Source organism: Chlorocebus sabaeus, chromosome 22 (genome assembly GCF_047675955.1).
Source record: "Chlorocebus sabaeus isolate Y175 chromosome 22, mChlSab1.0.hap1, whole genome shotgun sequence".
In the NCBI taxonomy this organism is placed as follows: Eukaryota; Metazoa; Chordata; class Mammalia; order Primates; family Cercopithecidae; genus Chlorocebus; species Chlorocebus sabaeus.
In genome coordinates this window covers 75,549,605-75,574,406 of record NC_132925.1, presented here as the reverse complement: position 1 = coordinate 75,574,406, position 24,802 = coordinate 75,549,605, and the positions used below count along the sequence as shown (strand labels likewise).

The window sequence follows — 24,802 nt, the reverse complement described above, 5'->3', positions numbered from 1 at the left end:
AAGTCTCCAAACTCAACTGACTCAATTCCCAAAAGAGATCTTCACCCCTGCTTGATTCAAACATACATACATACACACACACACGGCATAAAAACCAGAACATTTCATTTTAAATGTTTACAGGTTAAGACAGAGCAAAGGGGCAAATGTCAATCAAAAACATCAACAAAGAAAACAGATTTCATCAATACCTCATCCTCAAGCTTCTTAGTTTGAAAATAGCTCATGGTCACCAGCAGTTCCCTGTTTATAAGCACCACAATCATGGAGGGAATGAACAGAGAAAGGTTTCAGTGGGTCTTTAAGCACAAAAGAAAGTCTTTATCCCAATGCCACCCAGAATTCCTATCTGAGGGACACAGCCTTTTGACTCTTGTGTGTTTTTACAGACAGCACAGAAGAAATGACCACAGCTTCGGGGCTACTAAATAAAGAGGTTTCTGCTAATTCGAGGCAGGCAGTGCAGTTGGATCATTGAGCCCTACTCAAACTCAGAACATTTGGAATTGATGTTTATTAAAAGAAGCACTAGACAGGGTACCAAGGTTTGTCATCTGCTATGTCATTTTATTTGGATTTCCCAAATACCTTGCTGTTATTGATTTCTAATTTAATTCTATTGGTCTCCAGTTTCTCTGTTAAATAAATATTAAAATTACTGCCCCCTGTTGTTCATAGATTGGGATTAACTGGGAAATATGCTCTACATCCGGTCAGTACCAGGAACTGGGCAAGGGCATTATAGCCGCTATCTTCACAGCAATCCCATGCATTCAGGGGACTTTTCCAATATTCATATGAGGAAGCCAAAGTTCAGAGAGGTCAGGCAACTCTCCTGAGATCACACATCCCATCAGGAGGTAAGGGAGGTGGGCTATGGTCAAGGTATAAATATTATTCTCCACGCAAAACACAACTCTACTAAAGATCAGTAGCAACCAGGAATGACCAGCTCCCAGTTCTGAGTTTCTTGAGAAAGAATGTTACGGCAGACTCCTCTGACTCTTCTAATCCACCTTTGTCTTTCAGATTCCTGTGTCAGAGTTTGAGTTCCCCTAAATTAAAAAGAAAGATCTTGGGAGGAAAGAGAGAGAAACAGCAGTCCAACTGTGTGATAGAAATAGGCCCACTGCCATGAAGGAGGCAGACCACAAGCCTGGCAAAATTGTACCATGGCAGTGACACAAAACAAGAGCAGACAGACTGGGCCACGGGTGGGCAGGCAGGCAGGGGAGGCCTATTCCTTTCCCTTAGCAGCCAACCCACAAGCTGAAGGCACCCAGATGGTGGCAAAAATTCAGCCTTGGAACTTCTGAGGAGCCAACCAGCAGGTTAAGCACGTATCCAATGGTCTCCCTGGATGGAGAAGAAAATGCTCGATGTCTGCATTGAAAAGAATGAAGAAAGAAAAGGACTGTCTCTCACATGCATAGTTGAAGCAGAAGAGAAATCTAGAAATGCATTGATTCCAACTGGGACCCCGCAGCTTTCTACATGTAACTTGTCAGCTGCCAAAACAGAACGCCTTCTTTAAGGCTGCCTAAGCCCCAGCTAGTTCTAAATGATTTTCATTATACCAGCTGGTCACTTTCAGTTCTGCAAAATACAGTAGTTCTGGATAATATACTTTATTCTGTCAACTCAATCAATAGGGTGGAAAGTTTCTTTGAGTGGGAATCGTTTGGCTGTGACAGTACCAGAGATGGCATCTTTTCTGCTAGCAAAACCTCTCTGCAGGCAAACAGATGTGAATATGTTGCCTTTTCAATACTATCATGTTTTTTAGCAACAATACTTATAATGATAATGACAAAATGAGAACAACAACAACAACAACAAAACAACAATAGCAGCTAATATTTACCGAGTATTTACTATGTGGCTGCCACTGTGCTTTTCAAAGGTCATCTCAGTAAATCCTTCCACCTATCACCCTACCTATAGATTCCATTGCTCTCTCCACTTCACTGGAAGGAATAGGTAGCTCTAAATATCCTCAGCTCTTTCCAACTCCAAAGTCTGAGCCCTGGATAAATATCATCTCATGCTGTTTAACCTCTAAGTTCCCTTCTCATTCTTTAAGCTTCCATAAATGCATCTTTCTTCCTCTATTTCTATTTTTTCCCTCACATTGCATGGGTAAATCGTTATAAACACACCATTTCAAACAATGCTATTTTACTATTTCTGGCTGCCCCGTGAATCTTTATAGACTGAGATGCCCAATGGAGCCAGTATGTTTTAATTTTCACATTAAAAACAGAATTCCCAAGGGGAAGGAGCATTTGATGGAAAGGCAAAACCTTTATAAGCACTCAAGGAGGCATTAAAATCCAAATTTCCAAAATACGGTAATTATGTCAAAGTTGTGACTTACTCTGGAGCCCTTGGGGACACTCATCCTGACCCATCTGTGAAAGCCATCAGCAGGCAGTAAGCCTTCTGAGGAGCAGGATTACAGCAGCCAATTTGGCCTCTAGCAAAGAGGCAAGGCAGCTTCGTTTAGTTTAAGTCTCACTGAGATGGTTTAAAACACTCTTTGGGAAGAGATGTGCAGGCGAAGCAAATCACAGCCTTACCAGCTGCAGATTCAGTACATGGCAGTCTATGTCTACATATTCATGGCACACTGGAGCCCTCCCCTGACTGTGCTCATACATGCATTGATATGGGAAGCAGAACTCTCTCATTGGGGAAATAATCTATGTGCCTAAGTTAGACAAGAGCCACATTTGGACCAGCGGATGGCATCGCATCTGGCATGGATCACTAACCTCGGTGTGATTTGGCCCAGCCTGGATTATTTATGATTCATAAAAGTCCCACTGGACCCCAGCATAGTCCAAGACCACATAACAAAAAGCCATGGGATTAAAAATCTGTATTTCATCACAAGACCTCCATGGCAAATTAGTAATGCTATGATTGGTTTTCAAGAAGCCAACAGTGAGGAGAACTAACTATGATCACTCCCTCAAGAAACCCAGCGTAGAGGGCAAACCGAATCATGTGTTTCAGCCAGGCTATGCAGTCATATTCTGAAGCTCTGTCACCATTTCTAATCTGAAAGCAGTGTCTAAAATTAAACCTAAATAATTTGAAAGCCATTTCTTTACCTGGAAGTCTCAGCTAAGTCCTTGTTCCTCAGATCCCCTAATGGTTTCTGACATCATGTGTTGAAAAGACTACTGTGCATGAACATGAACACTATCACGTATTTGGTCTGTTAGCCCCCTTCCCCATATTATTATTAAGAAAGCTAGACTTTTAGAGAAATGCTGCTTCTTCTTAAGCACCAAGATTTAAGCATTTTTTCAGGACTCCCTAGAGCTGTGACATAACACTTTGCAATCGAGCTTTCTAATAAGCATAGAAAAGGCAAAAGGGGTCAGAGGGCCACCAAAAATGCTACCTGGCCAAGAAAATGAAGCCCCAGTAGCACCCCCACCAATGCAAAGGCCCTAGATCTGGCTTTTCTCATCCTCCTTAGAAAATACGCTGCTGTTTAATTTGTGAATTAGAGCAAATTTCTTACCCACCTCCAGGGAAGATGAAATGCCCAGTCTCGGAGGAAGCTTCTGCCAGACCCTTGGAGCTTGTCAATTGTCCCAGTTCACTTTCTCCCTGGGTCTGACTTCTAAGAATGCAAGCAGGACCTCAGGCAGCCAAAGCATCTTCTCCTCAAACCCCCTTTACAGTCTGAACCCTTCCTGAAGCTGGCAGCACACTCAAGCCGAGCTGTTCCACATTCCCTCAGGGAAAACAGCACTGCTGGATCCAGACTCTGCTGGGGAATTCACCAAGCAGGGAAAAAAAAGTATGACTTCTACTCTTCCTCTGGATCAGCCTGAGTGCTCAGATCGCCTTCCCGAGGACCCCCAGTTTCCTCTTAACTCCCCTTCTTCATGACAATCTGAAGGAAGAAGTTCCAGACTCCAGCCTCAGCGTCACCAGCTGATCCTGAGCCAGACCCGGGGCGACTAGTCAGCTGCTCACAGAGCTCAAGCCACTGAACCAGGAAATGTGCTGCTCGGTCAAAAAATAATAATAACTGTCGGTGGTGCTGCTGGTGGTGCCTGAGAAGTCGCTGTTGCAGTGCTTGCATCCTCCGCATGCTAATGAAGCTGTGATGTCAGCAAGTCAGTCACGGCATCTGGACGTCCCATCCCGCTGCCCAGTGCTGAGATTTATTTACATGTAAATTAGCCTTGCCTTCCAAATCAATAATCCCCAAGCCAGGGAGAGGGGAAGGAAGCCTTTGCTGGATGCAAGGGCCCAGCTACGCAACCTCCAAATGAGCACGAAAAAATCACATATAAGAAGAGAGGCTTTAAAGACACATGCCTATATTTTTTCTTCTTAAAAGCTATGCTCTTATGTGCCAAGGATCAGATCTGGGCACAATTATCAACCTGAGCGCCTGTTTCAGATTATATGCTACAGCAACCTAGGAGTGGAATCAGAGTGCTCTTTTTTTCAATTAAATGCTGTGTCAAGCCTTCACATGCCTCTCCTTTCTAATTTTTTTCTTTCTCTTCTCTCTTCAACTTTCATTTTGGGGTGTTGCTTGTTTTTTGGCCTGAGACTACGTCACCTTTGAGTTTTTGTGCACCTTGAAATAAAGCACAAATGACTCCTTTCCTCACGTGCTTGGATGGTGAGTTAGTCAGCTGCCCTCTAACCCCTTACCCCAATTCCAAGTGCATGCAGAAGAAGACAAAGCATAAACCTTCCCAGGGGCATCTGAAGACCCTGAGGCCCTTAGAGAACATTGCTTCCATCTCCTCATTTTACAGATTAGAAAATGGAGACCACTGGAGAAATAACTTTTCTAAACTCACACGAGGATTTCAGCAAGGATGGGTCAGAACCCGCATTTCCTAGACCTCAGATGGAGCTTTTGTTGAAAACCTTTGGGGTCTCCAATCTCCATTTTTCTACACCACTAGTAGGCCTAACTTAGCAATCTGGAAGAAAGGAATCTATACATTTGGAGAGCCCTGTGTACAAACCCTGCCTTTCCTTCCTGCTAGCAATGTGATCTTAGGCAAGTAACTTAAGTTGTGGGATCTTCAATAACCTCATTTGTACCATTCACTCATTCAATAAATATTTACTGAGCACATACTGTATGCCATGCACAGCTCTAAAGACTGGGTATAAACACAGTCTCTGCTTTCAAGGACCTTATGGGCTACTGCAATTAAAGAAAGTAAAATATCGAATAGAACCATGGTGAAGATTAACACAATATCACATACTCAATAGCTATTTCTGATATTTTGAATGAAGTCAGAAAAATTCACCTAGGCATACTATCTACTAGGCTGATCACTGTTCCTAGCATCTGAGTATTTCCATGGTCATCTTTAATTGTTTAAAATCATATATTCCTTCAATGCTGCCTGTGCAGTATCCCGGGCCAGGAGAGAGGCAAGAGCCAGGCAATATTCTGGACTCTGTGCCTGTAATAAGGAAGCACTGTGAGCGAAAGTGAAGGGTGAGGGAAAGGTTGGGGAGGCTGGGAGAGAGGAATATTCCATCATGCACAGAAGTGTCCCCAAGGACAAAGCAGCTAGCATGGCTCCTTGCCCACACTCCCCCGCCTGGGGAACCCACTCTGATGGGCTCTGCCCTTCCAGCTGGAGTTCCTGAAGCTTCAAATGAATTTCTTTGTTGGATGTGGGGAAGTTAAATTATGTCTTTTGTTGTATGTAATTGTATTAATAATGCTTAATAACTTCTTTCAGAATGCTTCTCTCTAGTTCCCAGAAGATTTTTCATGGTGAAAATCATGAGACCTGGAATAACTTCTCAGTAAGAGAAATAAAATACAATCAAATGAATAACACTCAGCCTTCAGTTTCCATCACACAGAACTCAGAGTGTGTGGGGAGGCAGATGGTCTCCCCAGACCTCAATATCCTTCAAAAAGTCAATTAACAAATCTAACAGTTTGGGGTCCCCAATAGCCAAGTGGAAGCAGTGACATTCTAACCCAGTGTGGCCATGAACAGGTCACTTCAATTTTCCATGCCTCAGTTTCTTAAAAATGGGTACACTATTCTCTCATCTACCCATGATCAGCATGGTCATATATGAGGCAATTCACAGCTGATCAATAATGAAATAAAGACAGCTGAAACATAGCAAGAGATTAATCTTTACCTGGAACAGATGTGACACGTGACTACCAATTTCATAAGAATTAACAACATAACATGGAGTCTAAAATGGATTGCCTGGGGTCAGACTCTGACTCTGACACTTGCTAGCTCTATGACTTGAGGCCTGAGGTCCTTACCTGTAACCTAGGGCATAATGATAGTGCCTACCTTCATGGGGCCGTTGGGGGGATCCAATGAGAATTAATGTGAAACATTTAACACTGAGCCTAGTACATAGCAAACACTCAACAAATGTTAGCTATTAGTAATATTAATAGAAGCAATCATGCTTCCAACATTGACTTCAGCACAAAGTAGTTAACTGACCAGTTAAAATTCAAAAGGTGGGGAGAAAGCAGTAAAGGGAAGACTACAAAATCTTTACTCCTAAGAGCACATCTCAAAGTTCCATCTAATGTGGGTGAGCCACTGATATGCCATTTTCCATATGACACAATACAAATGCTTTGAATTGCTGTGAATCTAGGAAAGAAAGGAGTAAAAATGATCAAGAGGCGGGGCCCCTCTTCTGAAACTATACACCAGGACAAGACAACTATATTTTTGAGATGAATACATGCTTCATCCATTCATTCATATATCCATTCACTCATTAAATAAGCTCCTACTATTTGCCAGTCACTGTGCTAGGGTTTGGGGACAACATGGTGACCAAGATACACATGGATCCTGCCTTAAAAGAGCTTGGCAATGAGAGAGAAGACAATTAAGTAGGCAATTAGAGTAGAATGGGGTGTGTGTTATGGTAGGAGGCATGCAGAGTCCTCAAAGGCCTAATTGCATTCAAGACAGGGATGGCACAAAAGCACGCTGCCCAAGTCCTTCTGGTAGCACATGCTCTGTGAGCTCAGTTGGTGATGAGGAAGCTGGATATCTATGCATCACACTTATGCAGAATATTAAAATTACAAAATCCAAAGATCATTAATTCCCTGTGGTCATTATTTTCATCCTGGAGACCATTCTAATGACGATTTTTAGAAATTATACTGGTAGATATTAGACAAAGTGAGAAAAAACTACTTAAAAAATTTCAGAGACCTGATAAATAGGAACAAAACTCATATTGTTTTTCTAAAAAACAGTGAAATTCCACATTCATGACAGCAAACCTCCTGCGAGTAAAGGCAGGGAAGAACAGGTAATACATATGAGAAACTCAACCAAATGTTTATTAGGGATTTGTGGAGGACAGTCTTGTTAGGAGACAAGGATGCAACTGTCGACCTTCAGAACTTTCTGTTTAGGTGGAATGATAGGATATTTATACAAATGACCATAATTGATTACCGTATATAGGAGAAAGGACAAGGAAGACAAAATTAATTGTGGCAGCGGTGATCAGGAATCAGGAAAAGTATGATCTGGGTCAAGCTCAAGGTTAAAACTGCTTTTACTTTTTTGGAATTAAAACACAATTTTATAGTGGGGGAAGGCCTTACTAAGCATGACACAAAATCCAGAGTATAAAAAGGCTGCAAAAATTTGACCTTAGTCAAATTCACCTTCTGCTGGAGAAGGTGTTCCAGGCAGGAAGAAGAACATGAGTAGGAAGGAAAATTATGAACACAAATGCAGAATTAAGAGATGTCTGCATGGACACAAGACAGCAAAGCAGCACAAACATGACATTGCCAGGTAATAACAAAGAGGCAGCTCCACACATGCTGGAAAATCAAATCATCTTTCCATTCTAGCCAGCTTTAGGCAGCATCTTGTTAGAGGATTACGGGGAAAGGTCAAGTACATCGGTACTGGTCAGGTTACAGAAGGGAAGGGTAAGTGACAGCAAGGGTGGTGGCCTCCTAGATGAAGAGCTGTAATGACGAAGGCTGCAATGAACAAGTTTTAAACTTCTGTTTCTATGGGTATAAAATAAGAAGGAATGGATTTTAAATGACCTGAAGAGGGTCCTCAATTCCACTTTAGGTCATTTAAAATCTTTCTTGGACCTAAGGAAGACTTCTGAATATTGAAATAAGAACTGACATGGGTCACTCAGGGAAATGACAGTGTTTCAGTTTTTGAAGAACTTTAAAAAGATAGACATCACTCATCCTAGCTCATTTAGATTACTACCTTCTGGCCCTTCTATTGGGACATTCTAATTGTTGTAAGGGATATTATCAAAGTTTCAAACCACTCATCTAATAAGGCTTCCTTTTTCAAATGTGTGCATTTGTGTGTGTGCATGCTTTTAAATACTCAAGAGAAATCCTGACATTTAGATTTCAAAGTCTAATAAAGTAAATGTGGGAGAAGAGGCTGATGAAGAATTGTCATGTAAGTTGGCCTAGCATAGGTGATGATGCAGTAACATACGATTCCAGATGTCAGTGGCTTAACACAAGAAAGTTTGATTTCTCTCTCAGGCAAAGTTGGCGGTCCAGAGGCTTTCCAGGTACTCCATTCTAAGTAGTGACTCAGGGATCCACTCTGCTTCCTTCTTGTGCCTCTGTGATCTCAGTGAACAATTTCCAAGTTACAACAACAGCAGAAGAGCGAACTGAAGAGGATTTTAGGTGCCTGGAGATGAATGATATCACTTCTAGTGGTCAAACTAGTCCCATGACCTCACCCAGCTGCAAGGAGGCTGGGAACTGTATGCTCACAAAGAACAAGGAAAATAGACAATGGAGGACCCCAGTAATGTCTGCCATAGCTGTCCATTTTAATTTGTGCTATGTAAAGACATTAAACAAAACAAAATATAATCTATTAAACCCATAATGTCTTTAAACAAAGGAATGTTTAACATTTAAAAAACTATGATAGTCCTAAATGAGTACTGGAGATCAAAGTTGCATCTGTTTTACCTCAGAAGATAGAAAAAGAAAATACTGTAAATTTTAATTAACTTTCAAGCAAGAACAGGCAACCCATGTAACCATAAAGAAAGAAATATTTGAAACATGTGAAGCTTCTATAATATAGGTAAAGATGCATGAGGCACTCACAAAGGTGGAGCTACAGTCATAAAGAAGAAATGCTCATAAGAGTTATCCTCAACAGTTTCTAGCCAATTTCTAATCCATACTTATAATCTGCCTCCTGCAACAGGCAGAGTATTATCATTGAAAAAGTCCAACAAAAAAGACCTGAATTCAAATCTGGCTCTATTACCTCCAGCAGCATGACCTAGCAGATGACAGCTACCTCACCGCTAAGCCTCTGTTTTACCATCTATAAAATGGAGACATCTCTTTATCAAAGGCTTCAGTAAGGTTAGATGAACTGAGGTATATAAAGTACTTTGTAGAGTACCTAGCATGTAGTAGGTGTTAAATCAATATTATTCTCCACTTCGTTTCCAAAGAAGGCAACAGGAAGGAGAGCTGCAAACATAAATGATAAAATTGTTCATGGTAACATAAGGACAAGCACCCCCTCAAGCCTTCTGTCTTGTCCATTTGTGAAGATTCCATATCATAAATGCTTCTTATCCATGGACATTTCTAAATCTTGTGAAAAATAATTTGGTACACTTTAAATTCAGAAAAGGGGCCTTCCTTTTTCCCGATCATCTTAGGAATCTGTCACATTTCATACATTTTAATTATTCTTGATCCCAATAATCTAACACACAACATTTTAACACAGCCTTTCATCCTCTTTTAATTACATTAATTAAAATGAGAAATATGGACAGGCTAGACTGTGCACATCAAAATGAAAGAGTACTAAAGATTTTGCTCCCTCTCCGCAAAAAGATTAAAGATTGCATCAATGATTTCACCAGGCATACCACTGCACATTTCCATGAAAATGTTGTTAAACTGACATGATGTGCTAGCAAATGGTTTTTTCTTAGACAAAGAAAACTGCACTTATTATGGCAGGTTTTGGGAACCACTAATTTTCATTAAACAGCTGAATTGAAACCTGAATTTTCTTTATGTAAAGGACAAGGATAACAACAAAGAACTGTACAGGGATGCTCTGGTTTTTCAATATTCCCTAAATACGGACACTCAGGTTCCTACACATTTCTCTTGGAAGAGAACATTGGCATAATGAACGATATCCTAGAAAAAGGCTAAAAACTCTCTGCCTCCTAAAGTAGCAAACTGGCAACAAACATCTGCTCAATAAAAATTATTATTACAAAATGTCACAGATGTACAAACTGACACATTGTTTTTCTAAAGGGATGAGGACTGGACATACCAGATATCTTGCATACTTTATCTGATTTAGTCCTCACCATAAACCAAAAATGTAGCATTTATTATCCCCTATCATACAGATGAAGATGCAGAGGTCCAAAGAGGATAAAAGAATAATGCAGGGGTCCACAGCTGAAGTTTGGTCTTGGGTCTGATGACAAAACCCATATTCCTTCCTTTAATTCAGAGGATCACAAATTTCCTCTAAAAACAAAACAAAACAAAAAAACAAAAACAAACAAACAAACAGAAAAACAGGTGTGTTCCCATTAGGGTGTGAAGTGTGGGAATAATGTATTACTAAAAGCAGAAAAATACAGAAGTTCCCTGGGCCATCAGATTAGATCCATTCCTTTGTACGAGGGAAGAGTACATAGTGTTGCTGTCTTAGATGTGTGTCCTTTCCCTTAGAACTCTCATTCTGGTTCACAGTTCTACATCCTTGGTTAGTTATGATGATCCATCCTTGGTCAATGTTAACGATTATGTGATTAACGTCTCTCTCTTACTAACCAGACTCTATGCGGCCTAAGAGCAGAGACCATGCCTTATGTGGCTCACCACCCTATTCAAAGGACCTACTGCTTTGTGGCCTGACAGCTAATGAACATTTCTTGAATAAAAAGCTTGACAATGCTTCTTTTAGTCTAGAAATTAGAGGAAATTCAGGATTATTCCTGTAAGAATATCTCTCTGTTCATTTGCATTCCAACATACTCTTGTGAGTGGAGAAGGAAAGGATGGAGTTCAACTCACTGAAACACTTCTTATCTTTGCTTCCAGGATGCCACATTCTCCTGCTTTCCCTCCTACCCTCTGGCTGCTCCTTCTCAGGCTCTTTTGCTGGCTCATGCTCATCTTCTTGACAGCTTAATGCTGGAGAACCCGCGGCTCAGTCCTGGGACTCCTGTATATCTACATTTGCTTCTCTAGTCTGGGGTAGGGTCTTAAACACACCTTTAGGCTGATGACTCAAGGCCAGACCTTTTCCATGATCTCAAGACCACATGCCTATGTCACATCTCCATCTCTTAATTCCCAATTGAGTCCACACCATATCCCCCACAATCTGCTCCTTCTGTAGTCTTTGCTATCTCAGTTAATGGCAACTCCACACTTCCAGTGGATGAGAACAAATACCTTTGATCCATCCCTCACCCTTGACATCTAATCCAGAGGAGGTTGGCAAACTATATCCCACAGGTCAAATCTGATTTGCTTCAGGTTTTTGCAAATAGTTTTATTGGAAAACAATCATGACCATTCATTATGTGCTATCTATGGCTGCACTCATGCTACAATGGCAGAGTTGAGTCATTGTAACAGAGAATGTACAGCCTGCAAAACCTAATACATTTACTACCTGGTCCTTGACACTGAACATTTTCCAGTCCTTGGCAAATCCTGTTAGCTCTACTGTCAAAATATACACAGGATCCTACATCTCTCCTCCACCTTCACTATTATCACACTGGTCGATGCCACTGCCATTTCTCTCTTGGATAAAGTTCCAAGTCACCATCAACTCTTGCCTCCTACCTAGTCTATTATTGCTCCCCTTCAGTCTATTCACAAAACTGCAGTCATCTTGATTCTCTGAAAACAAACATTACAGCATGCCATGCTTCTGCTCAAGACTACATTGGTGATGCTGCTCATCTCAGAATAAGTCCCTGGGGATCTAGGTCCTATTGCTTCTCTGACACTATCTCCTGCTACTCTCTCCCTTCTTGTCACATGAACATTGGCCCTCAAACATGCCAGGCGCATGTGTGCCTCCTGGTCTTTGCACTTGTCTGAAATATTTCTCCTGCAGAAAGTCATGTGGCTTGCTCTGTCACCATTTCAAGTCTAATGTCACCTTGGTGAGGTCTAAGTCTTTCCATCCTATCTGAGATTGTCATCCTTCCCGCACCTTCCTAACATGGCCAAACCATTCCCTACTTTATTTTTCTCCTTAGATTGTTTTAAGAAGAGTTATATTGAGATATAATTAATATATTATACAGTCCACCCATTTAAGTATATTCATAGGGCTGTACAACCACCACCACAATCTAACTTTAAAACTTTCTTCAACCCAAAAAGAAACCCTCTAGTAAGTAGTAGTCACTCCCCACTTACCCCATTGCTCCAGGCCTAGGCAAACACTAATCTACTTTCTGTCTCTATAATAGAGTTGCCTATTCTTGATATTTTATATTAGTGGAATCACATAATATGTGGCCCTTTGTGCCTGCCTTCTTTTACTTAGTGTATTTTTGGCTCATTTTGTAGCTTATATCAGAATTTCATTATTTTTATGGCAGAGTAACATTCCATTGTACTGATATACATCATATTCATCAACTGATGGCTATTTGGATTGTTTCCACTCTTTATTATTATGAATAATGCTACTATGAACATTCATGTATAAGTTTTTGTGGGGGTGCATGTTTTTTATTTTCCTTGGATACATATCAATAGTGGGGTTGCTGGGTTATATAACTTTAGGTTTAACACTTCATAGAACCACCAAACAGTTTTTCAAAGTGCTACCCCAATTTCACATTCTCACTAGAGATAGCTGAAGCTTCCCATTTCTTCATATCTTGACCAAAACTTGTTATTGTCTTTTTTATTATAGTCATCCTAGTGGGTATGAAGTAGTACCTCATAGTGGTTTTGATTTGCATTTGCTTAATGGCTAATAATGTTAAACATCTTTTCATATGTGTGTTGGCTATTTGCATACCTTCTTTGGAGAAATGTATATTCAAATTTTTTGCTCAGTTTAAAATTGGGCATACGTGTTTCCAAATTAGTAAGTTACAAAAGTTCTTTGTATATTCTGGGAATATGTCCCTTATTAGATATATGATTTATAAATGTTTTCTCCCATCATGTGGGGTATATTCTTTTTCTTGATAGTGTCTTCGAGGCATAAAGGTTTTTAATTTTGATAAAGTTCATGTATCTATTTTTTCTTTTTTCCCTTGTACTTCAGTTCTGCTTTTTAAGAGCATTCTTCTAGGTCTCTGCCAGAACCACAAAGTCAGCTGTGGTTCCCTTGTATGTGGTGAGTTGTTTTCTCTTGCTGTTTTCAAGATTTTCTTTTTGTCTTTCAACATTTTGATTATGAAGTGTTTGAGTGTGAATCTCTTTGAGCTTACCTACTTGGAGTACTTTGGCTTCCTGGATGTGTAGACTAACATTTTTCATGAGATTTGGGAAGTCTTCTACCATTATTTCTTCATATATTTTTTCAGCTTCTTCTCTCTCCTCTTCTACTTGTCCCAGTAAGCATATGTAGGTGTGCTTGATGGTATCCCACATTTCTTAGGAGCTCTGTTTATTTTCACTCTCTTTACTCTGCTCTTCAGAGTACACAATCTTTATTGACATACCTTCAAATTTGCTAATTTTTTCTTCTACCAGATTAAATCTACTCTTGAACCCCTCTAGTGAATTTTTCATCCCAGTTATTATACTTTTTAACTCAAATTTTTCATTTTTATAATTCCTTTCTAACAATTTCTCTTCATTGATATTCTCTACTTGATAAGACACTGTCATCATGCCTTCCTTTAATTGTTTAGAAAGTTGCATGTAGTTCTTTGAACATATTTATAATTGTTGCTTTGAAGTCTTTGCCTGCTAGCTCCAACATCTGGACCTTCTCACAGGCAGTTGCTTTTGTTTTCTTCCTGTATATGGTCACACTTTTCTGTTTCTTTGCATGTCTCAAAATATTTTGTTGAAAAATGGACACTGTAGATACTATATTGTAGCAATTCTGGATATTGACTGGGCACCACCACCCTGCCCCACTTCTGGAGCTTTTTGTTGTTGTTTGCTTGTTTGTCTAGCGGCTGGGTAGACAAGTTGAATGAAGTCTGTTTCCCTGGTAGTGTGCAGCTTCTGATGTCCCTCCTTGGAGGGCCTGAGCCCAGTTTTCCTATTGATATTACACCCAAGTGTTAACCTCCACTAATCCTTAGCTGACTGTTCTATTGTTTTGACAATTCCTTTTGGCATAAATTGTTCCACAGTCTGATCTGATGAAAGCTGGGTTCCTTTGCAAGGGAAGGATGTTGCCACTCTTTGAGGCTGCCCCTCCCAGTGTGAAAGCATAGCCCTAGACTAGGAGCTAGGTGGAGAAAGAGCCCCATCTGCTTTGCTGAACACACCCAGAGTAGAGTTTCCATCACACTGGTTTGCGCTGTGTGTGTGTTTGGGAGGGGGGAGGGGCAGTACATGGCAGGAATACCTGGAGAAGAGAGTATCTTGGTTAAAATGCCATAGACTTTCACTGTTCTTACCAAGATTTAGATTTCCTATGTTTTTCCATTCGTTGTATACCCTTGGGACAATTTCCAGAAACTTTAAATGGTTGCTTATATTTTAAAATAATTTTCAGCAAATGATTGTTTTGTTGATTAAAGTCTACCATGCTCCTCACACTGCCATACTGGAAGTTGATGCCCAACACTTAGCATACTTAGATCACAAAATGTTTTACTTGTTTATGCTGCTTCATGTCAGTTTTATTCAGCCTTCTATCCCCAGGGCTCAGAAAAATGCCTGGCACATAGTAGGCCCTCAATAATCATGAGTTGAATAGAGAAATGAAAGAAGAAATGCCCATGACCCACACAGCCTACCCTATGTATGCCATAGCCAACCATAAACTGCCACAGCTGATGTTCTTTATCTATGGTTATGACAATTAGTAACTCAAGCTAATCACAGCACAGGGACACTGTCACATCTGTGAATATCATCAGCCAGATGACTGATGAAAAAAAGAGAATGAGGAATGTAGCTACAGCTTACATATCCCTCAAACCATTGAACTGGATCCTAGCTCTGTTCTTTCTAATCTTAAATATTCCATAAGACTTATAAATAACTTGCTATAAATAAATAAAGGACATCTAATTTATCTTGGTTTGAAAGAAAGTCCTGCTATAATGGAACTCACCCTGGTATTAGAATTAAGAAGCCTGTGTTTGATGCTTGGCTATGGCTCTTGCCGTCTGTGTGATGTTGGATAAGTTATTTAACCTCTCTGCTCTTCAGAAGCCTCCTCTGAAAAACGTGAATGACGGTGACAATTGTAATATCTTCACAAAGCACTTTGTATGGTGTCAAATACACCAGGAGTGCTCAGTAAGTGTAAGGTACTATTATTATCTGTCAAACGGTAATCATAGATCTTCCCACTTATCATGCTGGGGTGATCTCTGCATCTAAGTGACATGGGATAGTTCCCTTAACCCTTTTGCGGGACTCATGAAGGGGTTGGCTCATTTACTCAGCCCACAGCTCTCAACCCCTCACAGGATGGGGAGCACACAGGTGAGCAGGTTCAGACGCCAGGACAAGCACTTCTGGGCAATTGGCAGGAGCAGAACTCTGTGCAAGCCCGCAGCAGTGTCTAGGGATTGTCTATGAACCCCAGAGCTCCAGAGGGCGTATGTTACAGTGTGTGCTCTTTTAGTTTTGGCATCTGTGGATAGCTTAAGTGTTAGCTCAGTGTGACAGCCTCTTGCACTTGCACCCGGGTCCTTGTCTGGCGTCCAGGAGGAATCAGGTTGCATAAATGAATTGAAAATAAATGTGGAGGATTTTATTGCCAATGAAAGTGGCTCTCAGTGGGATGGGGAGCTGGAAAGGGGATTGAGTGGGAAGGTAGTCTTCCCCTGGAGTTTGGCCATCTCCGGCTGAACTCTTCTCTGAGGTCCTGCTGCCAAGCCATCCCTCTGAAATCAAGTCACTTCTCTTGGACATTCAGCTCCTTCTCTTCTCTCCTTTCCTGCCACTCTGCCTCTCTGTCCTGCTCCTCTGCCAGGGGAGCCTGGGGTTTTTATGGATACAGGATGGGAGGCGGGCCAAGCCAGGTTAGTTTTGGAAAAGGCAACATTTGGGCAGGAAAACAGGAATGCATGCTCTCACTTTGGGCCACACATCCAAGCTGGAGGGTAGGGCTTCACCGGGAGGCCCCACCCTTTTCTGTAGTATTTCCCGGCTTTCTGTCCATATCACAAGGAGACAGTGGCCATGAAGGTAAATTTGGTGTGATGTATTGCGCAAAAGTTACCTTCCTAGAACTGCAGAACTAACTCCTCCTGGCTTGCCAGGTTGAGAAAAAGCCCCTTTCTTGTTTATTTGTCCATCATTCTCCTCCTCCAAGTCTGTCTTTCACTCTTCCACCCCTAGACTAACTCAATCCCAGGAGGTTGCTGGGAATTCTGCCTGAAGACTGTCACCTTCCCTGAGGGCAAGAAGTTCAGTGGACAAGGCCATCATTTTGAAAATGGCCTCGCAGCCAGCATCTTGATCAGGGGAAGACCAGACCAAAGCAGAGTCCAAACTATAAGAAGCAGGTATTAGAACCTGAAACAGTTGAAATGAACAGAAGAAGTTCAGTTATACACCATAATGTGCTTCCTTTTAGAAAACTTGGTAGTATTGGCTGGGCACGGTGGCTCATGCCTGTAATCCCAGCACTTTGGGAGGCCAAGGTGGGCAGGTCACGAGGTCAAGAGACCGAGACCAGCCTGGCCAACATTGTGAAACCCCGTCTCTACTAAAATTACAAAAATTAGCTGAGCATGGTGGCACCTGCCTATAGTCCCAGCTACTCGGGAGGCTGAGGTAGGAGAATTGCTTGAACCTGGGAGGTGGAGGTTGCAGTGAGCTGAGATTGTGCTACTGCACTCCAGCCTGGGTGACAGAGCGAGACTCCATCTCAAAAAAAAAAAAAAAAAGAAAACTTGGTAGTATTAGGACTAACATGTAGGGGACTGAATCACCAAGACAGCCAGTGTCTAGAAGAGGGAGAAAAGGTCCCCTGTTGCCAGGGACCTCTGGATGACAGGCACTGTATCAGGCAGGAGGTGGGCTAAGGCAAGTTCTGTCCCTACCCCTTCTTATTAGCTGTGTGAATTGTGACAAGCCACCTTCCTTCTTTGAGTCTCATCTAAGAATCTCTGCTACATGGGTTTTCTGAATTACATGAGGTAATGCAGGTAAAATTGCCAAGCATACAGCAGGTGTTTAATAAATGTTTATCAAGTCTGAGTGTAAACACACCATCAATCTTGCTCTGTACAGGGAGGGCATCTGAAGCCCTCTGATTTGAGTGGCCATCAGCAGACACCAATCAGTCCACCCAACCCAAGCCCATGGAATCCCTGACAGCCCAGGCAGTTTTCAGGCTGCCTGTTTATTCTTCTAGCTCACCAAGATGCCACAGCAAGCAAGAGCCCCGCTGGCGCATCCTCAGGGTCACCAGGGGACAGGCCCAGATGGATGTCAGAGCAGACTGCCTTGGTGAATTATTTAGCACCCCTCCTCTGAGGGGGCCAGGCACGCACCTCACAGCCGGCTCCACACACCACACAGCGAGGTAGCAGCCTCTGACTCATCCGCCAGGCACCACATTCCTCTTCCCTTAAATGGAGCACACAGAGCCCTGCTGGGGGTGGGGGGCTGGCAGCGGCCTCTCTGCTCAACTCATCACAGCTGGGGCAGCTGTGGAAGGAAGGGCTGTTAGGAGCATGGCCAAAATGAAGATACACAGAGGAAGTTCAGCTAGCTGGGATGAGGGGAGACATATTCTGCAATAAGAAACACCAGGAATGAAAGAAAGTTACAATCAGCCAGTGGCCGGAGATAGCTGCCCAGGGAATATGGAGATGCTTCCTGGAGGCATCCTTTGGCAGAGCCAAATCTGAGCCACCAGGTGCTATCCACAGACACTCCAAAAGCCCATAATCCTGTAATCCTTTGGGAATATCTAACTAAGATAATTGCTATCAGGCACTCCCAGCCACAGGGACAGGGGAGGGGAGGTGATTTATAAGCCAGATTTGTAGGTGACATTTACTGCATACACAAATCTAATTCAACCCTCACAGCAACCCTTCAAGGTTACACCTATATAGTTCCTTATCATAGATCAGAAAACTGAGGCTTGGAGAAATAAAAATAATTAAGTGTAAGCATCCATCTAATTTCTGAATCGATTTCCTTTTTCTTTTATTTATTACTGTTCTTAAATTTTCCACGTAGGGCTTGGTGCTGTGGCTCATGTCTGTAATCCCAGTACATTGGGAGGCCAAGGCAGGTAGATTGCTTGAGCCCAGGAGTTTGAGACCAGCCTGGGCAACAAGACAAAACCCTATCGCTATCAAAAAAAAAAAAAAAAAAAAAAAAAAATTAGCCCAGCATGTGCCGATAGTCTCACCTACTTGGTGGGCTGAGACAGGAGGATCACTGGAGCCTGGGAGGTCAAGGCTGCAGGGAGCTGTGTTCACACCATGGCACTCCTGCCTGTGTGACAAAGAGCCTGTCTCAAAAAACAAATAAAATTTTCATTTAGCCTGCTGAATCTGTTCTTTCCATTCCATCTTAGGTTTGAGTTGAATCTGATATAAGGGACATCTGGGTTTGACCAGTTACATGGGGACGCCATGAAGTCACCAAGAGATTGACCAGGCCAAGGAAAACAGTTGGACGAACAGGTACTCTAGGTCTAATCAAGTTTCTTGTGCTTGTCCGTGAATGAAGGATTAAACGAGCTGCAGCCCCTCTGCATAGCACCACCAATGATGGGAAATACTGAATATTTTATATACAGCTAACACCTCTTTGCAGGTTAAATGGAGTTGGGCCTGAATGGAGCCCAAGGGATATTCTTCAAATTGAGGGAATATAGGAACTCTGTAGGACTCCAGGGACCCACAGAATTCTTTGCTTAAAGTCCCAGTGTGGGCTATGAAATGCCTCAGTGAATCGGTCCCAGGGGACCTACAGAATTAATTCTTCTCCTCTGGACAACATAGTCACTTGCTTGGTAGGCCAGATGCTTTGAGATCTCCTCCACGGCATGGAGTGTCTGAGCCAGTGGTTCTCACAACATGATCCTGGACCAGCAGCCTCAGTATCACCAGGGAACTTGTTTAAAGTGCAGATTCTCAGGCCCTACCAAGACCTACAGAATCTGTAACTCTGGGCATGGAGTCTGGTCATTTGAGTTTCCACAAACTCTCCAGGGGATTAGGCACACAGGTTTCAATTGGAGAACCAATGGTCTAAATAATCCCCAACAAATGCTTTTTAGGGCCAAGAGGAGGAAGCGGTGAGCAACGGCAGAGGCTAGAGGAGCCTCTGAGGGTCCAGGATGGCCAGTTGGTGGCCTGGAGCTGGAATTTGGCCCACATATGCATACTATTGGGTCTACACCAGAGGTCGAGAAACTTTGTAAAGGACCAAGTGGCATATATGTTAGGTTCTGAAGGCCATTCAGTCCCTGTCACAACTACTCAACTCTGTTGTCATAGTGTGAAAGCTGTCACAGACAGTACACAAACAAATGGGCATGGCTATATTCCAATAAAACTTTATCAAAACAGGCACCTACAAGTTGTCGTTTCCCAACTCTCTACCTATACAATGACTCTTCTGAACAACAATATCTGGATACACTGAGCTCAAGCTCCTAGGAGGCAGCCACCAGCTGGAGCTGACTGATACAGCCCTTTTAGTGGGGACACATTCTATGCTTTTCCACAGTCCTCTGTCCTTCTCTCTGAAACACCAGCTCACATTTATTATCCTGCTCGTTTCGCTTATTCATCTACTTATATTGACATAAATGCATGTGTGCATACACATACATGTATATATGTATGTAACATGCTTATGTACTTATGTGTGCATGCATGTATATTTTAAGACCTACCAGCTTTTCAGTATTTTATATTATATGGATCCCCACCCCCTCATCTCAATTGTCTCTAAAGTGCACTAATACCACCATGGTATGAAGCCCAGTTTAGAATTCAGGGATGAGGGCCACAGCTCTTGATCTGTCCTTGACTTTGCAACTTGAGCAAGACCATGACCATCTCAGAGGCTGTTTCTTCCTGTGTCCAGCTGCAGAAATCATCCCTCTTCTGCTTCCTTCACAGGATTGCTGTGACAGCACGTCAGCAGTACTGTCTGGGAAAGCAACACAAAAGGGCCTGATTGTTGGCAGCCCCACTCACGCCTTCAGCACTGGCCAAAGCAAGGGAAAACGTTTTATTTTGTTTCCCTACACCAGGTATCTAAACATGTCCTGAAATTAAAATGGATAATAGTCTACCACATCAGTCCTCACATTCTCCACCTCATACCCTGCAAATGAGAGATCGTGGGGAGAAATCCCTCCATGTATATTATTTTGCTCAGATTAGCTGTAGGGTTCTTTGGGAAGCTTGGGATGCCAGGTGCCTAATTATCTTTTCTCTTTTCTGCAAGCAGCTTAAGGGATCAGAGGTCTTATTTGGAACCTTCCACCTTCATCCAGTTTTTCTTTCCTCCTCTTCTGTCCCCACACTAACCCAAATAAATAAATAATGTGCACATAATAATAATGATCTTTTTCTCAAAGAAGGAAAAGGGCATATTTAATGTCACCTTCTTAGCAGTCTAGCTAGAACCTCGCATTTTAACCTATGTTTCATTAACTAAGTGCAGCATATCCAACTGTACATTTTCCTTAGGAGTCTTTCCATGAAGGAAATTCCTCCACCTAATCAGTTCCCAGCCCCCTTTCTTCAACTTATACCCTCTTTCCCACCCTGTCTACCCTAGAAAAGGTATTTTAAAAGAAAATACATAAATCTTCAGCTTATCTGGGTTGTATACTCCACAAAGAATCACAAAGATTGTTTGATTGGTTACTTAATTTTCCATTTAACATTACAGAGCAACAATTTATTCTACAATAAAACTAGCCAACCCTGAGTGTCCACTTCAGTGGATGCCTTGGCCAGGGGCCAAGATTCCCGGATTCTTTTGCTTCTACTTTTGCTTCCTCCCCCTACACTCACATTGGACCATCATTGCTTTACAGTGCTTCTCTTTGTACTCCAGCTCCTGTGTTCGAAGACACTGAGCATCAGTTTATGAATGATGCTCATAAACCCACTCCAGCTCCTGTGTTCGAAGACACTGAGTTTATGAATGACAATCTGTGCACCTTGCCAGCATTAATGATGAGGCCAAGAGCGCACCTGGTCATCTGTAAGAGGAGCACAGTCTGACTGAGATACTTACAAAAGGAAAGAGAGGCACTACTGAAAGAAGATAACTATTTATTGAGCACTTACTACATCCTAGTCATCCCAAGATAGGGAATAATAATTTCTATTTGAGAGATGAGAAACAGGAGGCTTAAGAGTTTAAGTGATGGCCCGGAAGAAAAACAGAAAGTGAGAGAGCAGGGATTCGGACTTAGGTCTGTCTAATACCAAAACCTGTGGCTTTTAAATACAGCCATGTACTTAGAATGGGAATATGATGTGCATGTGTGCAAAAACTCTAAAAACAGGAACTTCATCCCTTGAAGGCAGCTTTTTAAAAAATTGTGGACAGTAGAAAACAGAAAGTTTCAATGATGTACCCATTTTTTTACTGGGCCTAGAGCAGCATTTCTCAACTTTGACATTATGGACAATTCATGCCAATTTCTTTGATGTTGGAGGCTGTGCCATGTATTGTATTGTGTTCAGCAGTACCCATGACCTACATACATGAGATGCTACTAGTCACCCTCTCCCCAGTCGTGAAAACCAAATATGTCTCCAGAAATTGCCAAATAATCTCGACGGACAAAATTGCCCCTCTTGGGAATCAGTGGTCTAGAATCATTTTAGAAATCCTATCTTGTCACATGCTACTTTGGGGTTCATGTAAGGTAGAGGATGAGAACACAGATTCTGGTATCAATCATACCTGGGTAGAAATCTCAGCGCTGTCACTTACTAGCTGTGTGAATTATTCAACCTCTTTGAGTCTTTCAGTGTAAAATGGGGACAGATAATAGTATTCTGAGGATTAAAGGAGATTATGCAGATGAAGCCCTTAGCAGAGTGCCTGACACACAGTAATAGTGCTATAATAATGTCAGTTATGATTATTAAGAAAAACAGATGTTAGAAGGTGTCAGATTTAATCACTTCATCTCAGAGATGAGTAAACTGAGGCTCAGAAACAAGAAGACTAATTTTGGTTAGGACCCAATCTACTTCTCCGAGAAATATACATATTTGATCACTGTTCTCAATGCCCTGTCTCATTTTCCCGCAATAAAATGGTACCTTTGAGCCTCCTAGTATGTTATTTCTATACTACCCATGCTCTTTCATGTCATAATTGTTAGTATTCCAATTTGTGGTGGCCAAATTATGGAATGGGAAAAGTTGCATCTTTCAGGGAAGACCCATCACCCATTTGATGCCATGACGAATTAAAGACAATATAAAAACTAACAGGATGAACAGAAATGTTAACTTGCATGGAATCAAAGCAGTGGCTCAGAGCTACCCTTATAGCATTTGGGAAGTTACAGTATTTTGGCCTTGATATTCTGCCGAAATCAATCACAGTCCTGGAACACCTTATATGTTTAATTTTGCTCAGTGAAAATGTTTGTGCTGCCACTGGTAACCAAGGCTGGACATCCTGGAATCTCAGTTCAAATGCAAAAACACCATTTTAACATGTTCCAATTTGTATACTTATTTGTGTCTTGTCATTTTCAGGGAGGATATAAGATGAGCTAACTGGCAGAGGGAATTATGTAGTAACTGATGCAATAATTAGTCTCTCAGTTGAAAATGTCGGAGATAATTACCAAGCCATATTTAGGAAGGAGCTCTCCCTGGCCAGGGCTGATGTTCAATTACCCTGGATTTAGTGGACATATGCTAAACATTCTGATGTTGGCCACTAGGTGATGATGATGATAAAAGGGGAAACTATGATAAACCTAGAGAAGAAAAAGTGAATGACTGGTGTGTGTGTGTGTGCGTGTGTGTGTGTGTGTGTGTGATAGAGAGAGGGAGAATGAGAAAGAGAGACAGAAAGAAAGAAAAAATGGGAATGGATATATTCATAAATGCCACAAAACACAACTTAGCATGATCTACGCTTCATTTGGTCACCAAGATAGAGTAGAAATATAGCACAGTAGTTGGGTCAAGCGGCTCATGGCTCAAAAAAGAACAGTATCATTACATATGTAATACACAGGTATGATTCTACTGCAGTTACGGGTAGACCAATGGTTCTCAACCAGTATGTCATAGCACACACGAATATATCCTGAATCTTTCAAAATCAGGCTGCCAAGTTTTGATCCATGTGTGTAAATTATTTTTTCAATCATAGATGCGTACTATAACATTGCTAGCAATCTAAAGAATGTGGCATTAAGTTATTTAGCCACTTGTCAATAAGGTAAATTATTACTAATAAGAGGCAAGAAGCACAGAAAATGTCAAGCCAATTTTTCTAAGAGAAAAAATGTGTGTTCACTGGATAACGCTAGAATTTTTTTTCAATTTTTCCAAAACTTGATTGAAAAAGAAAAAATAAAGCTCAACTCCAATCCCTTAAAATGTCCTGCCAAAAATTCTAGTGTTTGGAAGTGTTCTACAATAAAAAAGGTTAGACGGTTTAGATGAGGAAGGATGGGAAAGATATCTCTGTGAGAATTATGGGGTTTCCCAGGCTAGGAAACCTAGGAAATACTGGATTCGAAATCTTTTTTGTAGTCATGTCTATCTCAAGGCTAGTGGCCCTCACCTCTCAGTCTCATCTTTCCACTTTCAGACAGAGCATTCAGAGTACTCTGAAACACATATTCTACATGTAGATTGCTGCTTCTGTTTGAAATCAGTGTCCATCCTCATAACAACAGAAGATCTTAAAGGAAAATGATAACGTTGAAGAGGTGACATGTGTTGCACAGACTTTTGGGAGGTTGCACTGAGCAGTTCTGGGGCTTCTGAAGGCAATGTAAGTATTCCTGTCTGGGCCAACCATTCAAATCCAGAGAGGCGTGGGGGAGGATTCCTCTTTTGCTACCAATGGATGATTCCGGAGAAAGTTTTAAATCCAATAGAATGGGCAGCTAAGCATTGTTCAGCTGAAGATCCAGGGTTTGAAATCGACATTTAGTCTCAGAGCTTTTAGGTTTAAAAGAAGGCAGGACTGAAAGGACCAGGTATCTGAATAACCATGTGTGCTCTCAATTTGCCAATAACCTAGTTATTTCTGCAAATATGGGGTTCTCATTAAATGATAATTCACTGAGACTTTTCCTATCAGTATGAGCTCTCCTGAATATCATTTAAAAATTACTGGGCATGGTGGCTCACACTTGTAATCCCAGCACTTCGGGAGGCCAAGGCAGGTGGATCACTTGAGGCCAGGAGTTCGAGACCAGTCTGGCCAACATGGCAAAACCCCATCTCTGCAAAAAATACAAAAATTAGTCCAGTGTGGTGGTGCATGCCTGTAGTCCCAGCTACTCAAGAGGCTGAAGCAGGAGAATTGCTTGAACCTGGGAAGCAGAGGTTGCAGTGAGCTGAGATCATCCTACTGTACTCCAGCCTCGGCGACAAA

General features: G+C 41.7%; 1 protein-coding gene across 4 annotated transcripts in view; it reads right to left on the bottom strand.

Moving 5' to 3' along the window:
- Positions 1-24,802, bottom strand: part of PRICKLE2 (prickle planar cell polarity protein 2) — a 354,501-nt gene that overhangs the window by 128,573 nt on the left and 201,126 nt on the right. The window contains exon 1 of one of the 4 annotated variants that reach the window (XM_007984890.3): positions 3,540-4,205. The exons of the other annotated variants lie outside the window; for them this stretch is intronic. The gene's annotated coding sequence lies outside the window, so the exon portion shown is untranslated. Of the gene's footprint in view, positions 1-3,539; positions 4,206-24,802 lie in introns of those variants that run through there. 4 annotated transcript variants of the gene reach the window in all.